Here is an 11,359-nt window from a genome sequence, read left to right on the forward strand (position 1 = left end):
ATAACAAGTGACAACAACTCTAAAAGAGGTTTTTTTTTATAGATGTGTTTTTTTTTGACTGGCTTGATATTATAAAAAAAAAAATAAACTTAAAAACAAATATGTGTATTTTAATTTATTTAGAGTTGGAATTTTTAACTTTTTTAGTTGTTAAACTATTAAAATTACTAATTTAACATATCAAAGTTGGTATTCTAACCTGTTAAAGCTAGTATACTAACCTGTTAAAGTTGATATTTTAACCTTTTTAAATTGTTATTTTAACCTATTAAAATTTGATGTTTTAACATGTTGAAGTTGGTATTTTAACCTGTTGAAGTTGATATTTTAAAATTAGTGTTTTAACCAACTAGAACAGATTAAAACTTAGGTTAAAATACCAACTTCAAGATGTTGCAATACCAATTTTTATAGGTTAAAATACCAACTTGAATAAGTTAAATTACCAACTTCAACAGGTTAAAACTCCAACTCCAAATTCTATTTTAATGGCTTAAAAACCTATTCGAATAGGTTAAAAAAAAAAGCAACTTCAATAGGTTAAAACAGATTAAAAAGCACATTTTATATTTAAATTACATTTGGGCTAGGTCTGAGAGACACCTCTTTAAAATACCGTCTCTCAGGAGAGTGGCTAATTGGATAAACTTTTTTAAAATTAGAATATTTGAGTTTTATGTAATAAACCAGTTTTTTTCTTTAAACAAATTCTCATGTAAGACGATATCTTAAAGAGAGTCTTATACCTTCATTTCACAACATCAACAAAAACAGCTTTCTCCCTAATTGGGAGGTTGTTTGAGGAATCTAAAAATATTTAATGCTATGTTTGAAAATAATGATTTCATTTGAAAATTTAGAATTGGCTAAAATTTATTGTTTGACAAATCAAAAATTTTCAAATGTGAATTTAAATCAAATTCTATCATTATTTTTAAAGTAGTTAAAATTGATAATTTACAAGTGACTACCTAAACTTAATCATTCTCAAATTTTTCATTTATAATTTAATAATTAAAATTCATAATTTAAAATAAAATATTTCTTCACAAACGCTGCGTAAAATCATTCTATCTTCGTCAAAAAATTATTTTGGAAAAAGTGCAGAACTCAGTTGTTTGGGTTCGAGTAATATTGTCTTACCTGAATAAGGTAATGGAGAAATTAATCATGATGATGAATTTTCTATTTCTTATAGGATACAAATTAGTCAGACTTTATACACTTGTAAATATACTAATTTAATGCTTTTTATATATGATTCTGCACTACAAAAATATAAAAACTTAATATTACTACACTTAACATTGAGAAGAATTAAATACAAACCCACTTAATTATATTTTATTGTACTCTATATTCTAGTCTTTTTGCATTATTTAAATCACCATGTCACAACTTTATCACCTAAAATTGTAGAAATATGGGACTAAGTAGGATGGACAATCAGATCTGAGTCGAATTCGCACACTAATTATTTTATTAGACGTAGAATCCGACCTAGATTCATAAGGTTTGAATAATTTAGATTTGAACCCAAACCCTTTGGATCTGACGGGTCTAGGGTCTAGATCTCTGGGTCTAAAATATCTTTTCCTGAAAATTTTTTAAAAATATATTATACAATTTTCGATCATTCGTATACAAGTATTTAAACATTTTCGACTAACAATGTTCTTCTAATACTTTATACTAATTAAGCGAATAAATATATTAAGTTTTCCAACATTCAAGTTCTTATAACGAAATATTTATCAAATCTTTTAATTTTTAAACTATAGATACAATGTCCACATTTCAACTTACATGAACCAATAAAGTTCAAAATCACGTAATGTTTAGAAATATAATAAAATTCCAAATCCAACAATTAAATACACATGATAACTAATACATAATTTAAAAAAAAAGATGTAAATCGGTCTAGGGGTCGGATCTGGATCCGATATGGGTCTCAAACGTGTGGACCTGAACCCAAACACGAACCTTAAGGTCATGGACTCAGATTCAACCCTGGTTCATAGGGTTTAAAAATAGGTGGATCCAGACCCTTAAATTAGGATCGGATCCGCTCTAGACCTTTAGCGTTCAAGACCCATGCCCATCCTTAAGACTAAGGAGTGTTAATTTAAAATAAAATGCAAGTTAAGAGCAATTAATAGAAAAGTTAAAATTTAAAAATTTCAGCTTTATTCTCTCAGATAATAAATATTGCAAATTTTGATTAACATACAAAAATCCCACCATCATATCATTTATTTATCTAAAGTAAATTTTAGTTACTTAAAATGTTAACATCGTTTCTTGTGACCATATACTGATGTAAATACCTTATGCAATAACAAGGAGATTAAATGCATCTTTATATAAGCTTAAGAATGCAACAAAAAACAATCAAAAAGTACTTTAGATGAGTAAATGATATAAAGGTAGGATTTCTATATTTAATCATAATGTGAGATTTTTATTATCTGAGAAGGTAAAGGTAAAATTATTAAATTGTAATTTTCTTTATTAATAAATGGTGCCAACAAATAAATGAGACCCATGTGCCCAAAATATTTTAATGTTTTATTTATAGATACATAATTCAAATAATTGTACAAATTCTCAAATAAGACTATCTTACGATGAGATTTTCTTTATTGGATTGACTCAATATAAATTTATAATTTTAAAGTAATTACTTATGACCAAGTAATCACTTCAATCTTAAAGTGATCAATTATAACCTTAGGGGATGTTTGGTATCAGAAATGTAAATGTAATGGAAAGAGAATGGGTAGAAAAGAGCAAAGGTAACGATAAATGTTATCATTAATGAGTGTTTGATATGAAGAACAATAACATGATTGAAAAAATACGGATAAACACCTCAATTTATTTTCGGTAACCGGTCTAAGCACCCTTACATCAACCACCCCACAACACAGCAGCCTCCCAATTTCCCACCATTACTCAACCGCAACATACCACTATCAATAATTAAAGTAAAAGTCATATTTCTTCTTTTGCAATTTTGTCTTAGAAATTCATTTTGAGTTTCAATTGATGGATTTCAATAGTCACATATTAATTTGAATTTCAATTTGTAATAACACTACAAGAAAAGTTATTTTTAGCAACAGAAAAAGTCGTTGCTAAAAACCTGATTTCATTGTTAAAAATGATTTTTGCAACGAATTCCATTGTTGCGGGTACAGCCGTAGCTAAAGCTTTTAGCAACGACTATAGTGGCTGCAAAAGGTATCTGTTTTTTGCAACGAGTTCTATTGTTGCAAAAGAAGTATCGTTGCAATTCCTTCCAACGTTTTTAGCAACAAAAAAGCTCGTTGCCAAATTTTCTACATTTTTAGCTACAACTGTTTTCGTTGTTAAATATCTGTTTTTCACAACAATTCAAGTTGTTGCAATACATGATAGTCAATCTTTTGCAACGACTTTACTGTAGGGAAAACAATTAAGTAAAATTTGTTATTAATGTTTTTAGCAACAACTATTACCGTTGCAAAAAACATACACATTTTTCGCAACGACTTTGTTATCTTCTGAAACAACCTACAATCTATATATAAACTAGACAATTAAAATAATAAATAATTTATCACTAACTAAACTAATATCACCGATTATCTTTATATATTAATTCGTATCCCAAAATATCACACGTCCCAAATATTATCGTGTGTCAAAAATATACGTAATTCATATACATGTAACGGATAACCAATTTTCCAAAATAATTCTCCTACCATATACAAGTTTTCATGCAAAAATTTACAAGTGAAAGGCACTTTGAAAAAGTCCAAAAATTTACAATTGCACATATAGCTACTTCATAACCCAAAACATCGTGCATCCAAAATGCTTGTAGCTATCACCAACTTTGTCATTGACTACAAAAAATTTTCAACGAAGATATGTTTGCCTACACCAAATAATTTTGTTAGTAATTAAGAATCAAATGAGCCCCAATATAGAGTACTTTATAGGGAAAACATTTAGCATGATATTCACAATCAAACCATCCCTACACTTTTTGTTGAGACATAATAAGCAAAGCATTTAGCATGATATTCACTAACAAAAGCATTACGTGTATAGGGAAAGCATTTAAAATTTAGCATCAAATTCACAATCAAACCATCACAATTCAACTCAAACATAGCATGAAGCATATGCCAAAGACCAAAAGCGTATGCTTAGTTCTCTTGTCAGAATTCCGATTTTTAGAGTTCCTCTCACTTATGACCTGCATGATAATTACAAAAGTTGATGCCAATCAAGTTCTTGCTATTATTGGTAATTCCTAAATGGCATCATTGACGAGAAGATACATCAAAAACATTTATGTTTAGACAAATGGATGTATCCATGCATGTTAGTTTTACATATACATCGGCTCAATGTTGAGTTGTTTACTTACATAAATAGTTCATAAATAGTACATAGTTTAATTAAAGAAATACCTTAAATTTGTCAGATCCGTAATACTTGATCAGATATTCCCATTGAGGTTGGGGTAAGTCAAGAGGAGGATTCTTTTTGCGCTCCTCGTTAGTTTTTTCGCATCTCGCACTTTTGTAGTAATTGTGCAACCTACACTTGTACAATCTATATAAACGTTGCATGGTCTCTAAGACAAATGCATACATTCGGAAGTAGTAACTAGACTTATCAATTTCAAACTTCTCCTGCACAAAGAAGGTAAGATGATAAGTACAACTAAAACCAGAAAGATAATAGTCACTTCGACTGCATATTTTCTTTCCCCCTCCTCTCCCAACCATCTTTTATCTATTCAGATATTTTTGCAAAATTATCAAACAAAAGGTAGCTTCAACAATAAACAATATATTTCAAGATAGAGCGGAAAAAATAAACAATAGTAGCCGAATTGTTCATATAGATAACAAGAAAGATGATAGTGAATGTAAATGTTGTACAACATAACATAATCAAGGAGAAGAATCAAAATCAAATTTCTTCTTCAACTTCACTCGATTCCTCAAAGACTTCAATTTTACCATCATTAATGAAATTGTCATCTTCCAATATTTGTGTAACCATTTGCACTACATGTTCTCCTTTATAATCCATAAACATATTTGTAGCCAACGACGAACTAACTCTGAAATTGTCTGTATATACGCAATTAGTACATTCAGCTTCAATATTAGCTTCCACCTCTACTTGTTGAAAGGCATCTACATCTATACCCTCCTTATCTAGATCACTAGCACTCATATTATACAAATCCCTTGGTTATGCTTTTATAACAACTTCCCAATTCTCATTGTTTTCATCTTCTATGTAAAATACTTGCTCCACTTGGGATTCTAGCACAAACACATCATCCGACTTTAAAAGTCTATTCTTATTCATACTAACCAAACCATGCTCATCTACCTTATACCCTCTACCAAGGTTTTCTACATCAAACCAACTGCATTTGAACACAAATATATGATTTTCTCCAGGATAACGCATTTGATATATGTCTCTCAAAACGCCATAGTATTCCTTATCTGAAACATCATCACCACGCACCATGACACCTGAATTTTGTGTTTCCCTATTTTCTGACCTATCACTGGTGTGGAAACGGAAACCATTTACAATATATACTATGTAATGCCCTACAACTCTAGAAAGACCACAAACCAAATTGTACAAGTCTTTATTACAGCGTCCAAGTTTATAAATTTTTTGTACCTAAATGAACAAATGTTAACATACTTTATTAGCAAAATGGCTTACTGGACAAACTTAAGAAGGAAACCATTTACAATGTATTACTTAAAAGCTTTCTTACTTGATTTTGTATCCATTTGGAAAATTGTTCTTTGTGCCTCCGTTCTACATTTCTTGGATATTACTTCTCCAATTCCAACTTATGTATTCTATGACACCATATAAAAACAAATAAAAAACTGGCTTCTATAGCCTAAAATATACTATACAATTCAAACTAATTAAACATAAGGAATAAAAATGGCTTGCTGGACAAACTTAAGAAGTGGATCGTAGTTTTGAAGAATATAAAAATGGATTTGATCACACTCTAGATGATCTAGATGTTTTGGTGTACTCCCCCCAATGGTATGTCCAAGTGGTCTAAAAACCTCAAGGTTTGATTTTAAGGTATCCCCTTCTATATCTTCATCGTCATTTCTTACTTTGCGATTGAATTTAGTGTCAATGTCACTCATGTACCTAGAGTAGAATGTTAAGCACTCATCTGCCAAATAACCTTCAGCAACGCAACCTTCTAGATGTACTCGATTTCGAATATATGATTTTAATGTTCGGAGATACCTAATAGAATAAGACATGTTATGTTAGTATTTGAATAATTGACAAACACGAGTATATTTCTTAAAGAAAAAGTATACCTCTCAATAGGATACATCCACCGATATCGAACTGGTCCAACAATTTTTGCCTCAGTTGCCAGATGTATAACTAAATGCACCATAACATCAAAAAAAGCCGGTGGAAATATCATTTCCAACTTGCATAAGGTGTAAGGAATTTTTTTTTCAAGTTCTTCCAATTGACCAACACTTATGTTTTTAGAGCAAAGGTCTCGAAAAAAAAAAACTTAGTTCAACCAAAGGGTCATAAACCTCTTTAGGTAAACACCCACGAAGTGCAAGGGGAAGCAACTGCTCAATAAAAACATGATGGTCATGGCTCTTCAAACATGATATCTTTTTTCCATTATCTTTAACACAACGAGAAATGTTTGATAGATATCCATCGGGAGATTTCATTTTTGCAAACATACGACATATGGCAACCTTGGCATCTTACCTCAATGTATATATAGCAATAGGAACACGCACCTTACCATCAACCACTTTAGGATGCAACTTATCTCTGATTTTCATCTTCACCAAATCCAATCGTGCCTTAGAAAATATTTTCAACACATGACAATTTAACAACTTTAATAACAATTTAACAACTACATGAAAGGGAATTTTAACTTTAAGTTGTTTGAAGAACAATTTAACAATAAAAACAAGAACAAAGATTACCATTTGTTCAATGTATGCGTGACAAATCAACTTAGAAAATATTTTCAACACATGACAAATCAATTTAGACAAATCAACTTGAATAAACAAGAACAATTTAACAAGTTCACATGAACCATTTTACTAGGCTTCATTATAATCTAAAACAAATAAACTAAAAATCTTTGCCCTCATCAAGTATGTATCATCACAATTGCAAATAATGAGTTCTTTTGCTTCAATTTGAAAAGAAAAATCTAATTCCACCATGACATCAAAATCTTACACCGTGAAATCATAGGCCATAAACTTACTTTTGCTTTAATCTTATCATCTAGAACTTCAATTTGAAGTAACTCCATCAATTTTTCTTAGCATTACTTTGGAAGAATCTCACATTTTAATAAATTATCCATATAAATCAAAAGCAATCTCACCTTATTCAAGAAACGACGTTTTATCCCCCCTAAAGCCACTGCTAGCTAATTCCACATGAATTGCACTGAGAAAATAATAGTAATAAAAAACCGCAAGTAATTTCCCAATACAAAAAAACACACAAACATAAACCCCTAAAAAACGTAAGTAATCAAGCCCTCAAGATCTAATTGTAAATCCTCAGTGGCAAAGAAAAAGGTTAATCTATGTCATGAAATACAACCCAACATTTCAAAATCATGAAATACGCATACATAAATCTGATAATTAGAACAAAGCCCAAGAAAAACACGAATTCTTGTTCCTTCACTGCCAAGAGGGTTAAAATTCGCACAACCCAACATTTCAAATTGACGAAATACACATACATTAATCTGATAATTACAACAAAGCTCAAGAAATTCAAAGAACAACCCATAAATTGAAAGCAACAAGAAACAAGAACAAGAAATTGAAAGAAACAAAAAGGCAAAAAAAACAAACAACCTGTCGTGGGTTATTTGAAAGGCGTATGTGCAGAAGGCGGTAGCACCGGTGTGCTGAAGGTGGCTGGAACTCCGGCGTGCAGGCGGCAGAAGCTCCGGTGTATAGGCAGCAATCGCTAAGCTCCGGTGTGCGGGAATAGGGTTTGTGAGGGAATCAGGTTTGTGAGGGAATCGGGTATGAGTTTCTGAAAATGCGAGGGAGGGAAATGGGGATTGTGAGGGATTGGGGTTCTGATTTGAGAGGGAAATGAAAAAAAAAATTATTAGTATAAGGGTTTTTGCAACGACTTTATTGCATCTGTATATTTAAATATTTTTTGCAACAATATATACGGTTACGAATTATTTATTTAATTTTAACAACTAAATTGTTTGTTGCAAAAAATTGGGTTATACCGGGAAATTATTTTAAGGGGTGGGGAAGTTTTTTTTTGTTTTATGGCAACGATTATTTAGCAACAACAACGGATTTTGCAACAACTTGTATTTTTCGCAATGAAAAAATATAGTCGTTGCTAAAATTTGTTGCTAAAACAAGTTTTCTTGTAGTGTAGCTTCCATCAATTTAATAGTAAGTAATTTATTTCAAACATTCACAATTGCCATACCTTATCCCAAATTGAATTAACATCCTCTTTTTACAACATAAATATTGATCAAATTCTTCAAATTAGAGAAGAAAGAAGTTGGATTTCATCTTCAATTGGTCAAAGTAGCAAAGAGATAGATATGATTAGCTTCAACAATGGTGGTGATATCAAGAACAAGCAAACAGAAGGTATGGTGTGGTTGCAGTCTGTGTTCGATGATGGAGGATGGAGAAATTAATGCTAGAAGGTTGGTTGTTGAGTTGTATGAGAGAGAAACTGGAGATTCAAATTCAAGGAAGCTTATGGTTGGATAATAACAAATCCATTTCTCTTCATAATTCAGCAGTAACAATTTAAGGGTAATTGTTACTCTACTATAACAGAATCGATTAACAATAATACAAACCAAACAATTTTTAACGGATTGCCTTAAGCGAATTCATTTCCAACTCCTTAATTTTCTATAACAAACACCTCCTTAAAGTGATCACTTAAAGTTTTCAATTGATCATTTTTTATAGTTTTAAAGTGATGATCATTTATAATCTTAAAGTGATCACTTATAGTTTTCAAGTGATTACTTTTTATAGTATTAAAGTGATCACTTATAATCTTAAAGTAATTAATTAGCAAAAGTAGCTAATTGTATAGTCTCGTCTCACAATAAAGTCTCATACAAAACTTGCTAAAAATTTGATAATTTTTTAGGTCAAGTCATAAGTTTAAATTAGTACTTATATATTTACAGGATGATGCTAGAACATATAAGTTATGGGGACCGAGAAATTATGAAGCAATATCAATAATATATAATTGAAAACTTTGCAGGGACCGAACTAAAAAAATAGGTCTTAAGAATAGACTATAAAAATAGGCTACGCGATTGAACCCATGGCAGACCCCACGTGTATTCGCCTTTGTATATAGTATGATCAATCCATTTAAGAGGGAAAAAGTATTAATGTATGTGTTAGGAGGAGGATCCAAAAATCTGGATACCAATACATACACTCGAATGGAAGATCCACTCTACATCTTCAAAAGTACGTAGTATCAAATGTATGGTACTGATGAACTTGCGGGGTGCTTCATTTGATAAAGTAGAGAATTAATTTTTCATAAATTAGGCAAAATATTTGTATAAATGTCTTTCTTTCACGTTAAAAGAGATAGCTAACTCTACTCTTAAAGCTAGGTTAAGGTAAAAGGTGTGAGACATCAGAAAATAACCTAGTGGTACTCAAAAAGAACAAGAAAGATATTTCTTAGCAATTTAGGGTTTACACTCCTCTAAGTTCATCATTTGGCATTAATACTTCAAAATTCCTCACTTTCAACCTCACGTTTTATGCTAAAGGTCATTTATTGTTATTCACTCTCAATCATTTTGTGACCAAACATTTACGTTTCTTGAATTTACTCATACATTGAAAGACATTTATTAATGTGTCACGTACTAAACTAACTCTGATAAGTATTTTCAAGTTAAGAGCCCTTGTGCAATTAAGACTGAGTTTCCTAGGTACTCACCCGTATATTTATTGACTTGAGCATCAGAGGTGGTCTCTAAAGTCAAACTTAGGCCCTCTAATGTTTGTTGCATGTGCAGACATGATCATCTAAGTGGTCTTACTGTAAGAAGAATTAGATAGCAAAGACAAGCCTCTCTCCAACAACACTCACTAAACATCCATTAAATCCTTCTTAACCTCGTTGCACTAATCCGCTTTTTGTAACCTCAATTGTATCCGTTTGGGACAGAGATAATAATAATATTCAACATATTCTTCAATAGGGATGTTCATGGGTCCAAAATTTTATTAGATTTGCTCCAAAATTGACCTGGACACCCCTTAAATCTAACCATGATTCAACCGTAAATAAATTTTAGACTCATACAAGATGCGTTTAATATTTAGTTGGGTTTAGTTTAGACCTACATCACAACTCATTTTAAATCTAATTAAATGATAAAATTACTAAAGTGATATGATATGAACAAACTAGATTAAGATTCATTCAAGTTCAACACTAAAAACTCTTTTTGGCCCCAAGACTGATCAAATTGAATGATTTAGGTAATGGGTCAAAAATTTGCGAAATTAATAAACTTGCACAAATTATTATATAAGACAAACTTATTAAAAAACATTATATATAAGTTAAATAGTCCATCTAATATATATATATATATATATATATATATATATATATATATATATATATATATATATATATATATAGGATAGGGATCCATTGAGAAGGGGTTGAAAATAAGAAGGGTAAGAAGTACTTTACACCCTTGATTTCACTAAAATTAAAAAAATCTATGGTCACGATTGAGCTAAAAACACTTAATTATAAAAGTAACTATGTTACACAGAAAGGTAAATATGAAATAATTTTTAAAATATTCTTAATTTATAATATAGTATCCTTTTTTTATATATAATAACCAAACAAAATCAAACAAAAATCTTTCTCACACTTTTTATTTTAAAATCCTTTTTATTTGGTTCTATATATATATATATATATATATATATATATTACGGGAATATATACTTATTTTTTTTGGGAGAGTAGCTCATAAACCGGAGCTAAAGCTGACTTCAAACAAAATAAATAGGTATGGGTCCCATAACCAACCCTCTATCAGAAATGTCGTTTAGGGGCATTAGGGGTGGGACTTGGGAGCGCTCTTTACCTTCTTGCGCCAAGCTGGCAACTTTTTCTTTTTTCTATGAAAATAATAAATAAATAAAGGATAAAACAACTGAAAGCTAACGGTAACTTAGGGTGGCAATCTCAATTTAACAGATTT

The sequence above is a fragment of the Amaranthus tricolor genome, chromosome 12 (genome assembly GCF_026212465.1).
Source record: "Amaranthus tricolor cultivar Red isolate AtriRed21 chromosome 12, ASM2621246v1, whole genome shotgun sequence".
Taxonomy (NCBI): Eukaryota; Viridiplantae; Streptophyta; class Magnoliopsida; order Caryophyllales; family Amaranthaceae; genus Amaranthus; species Amaranthus tricolor.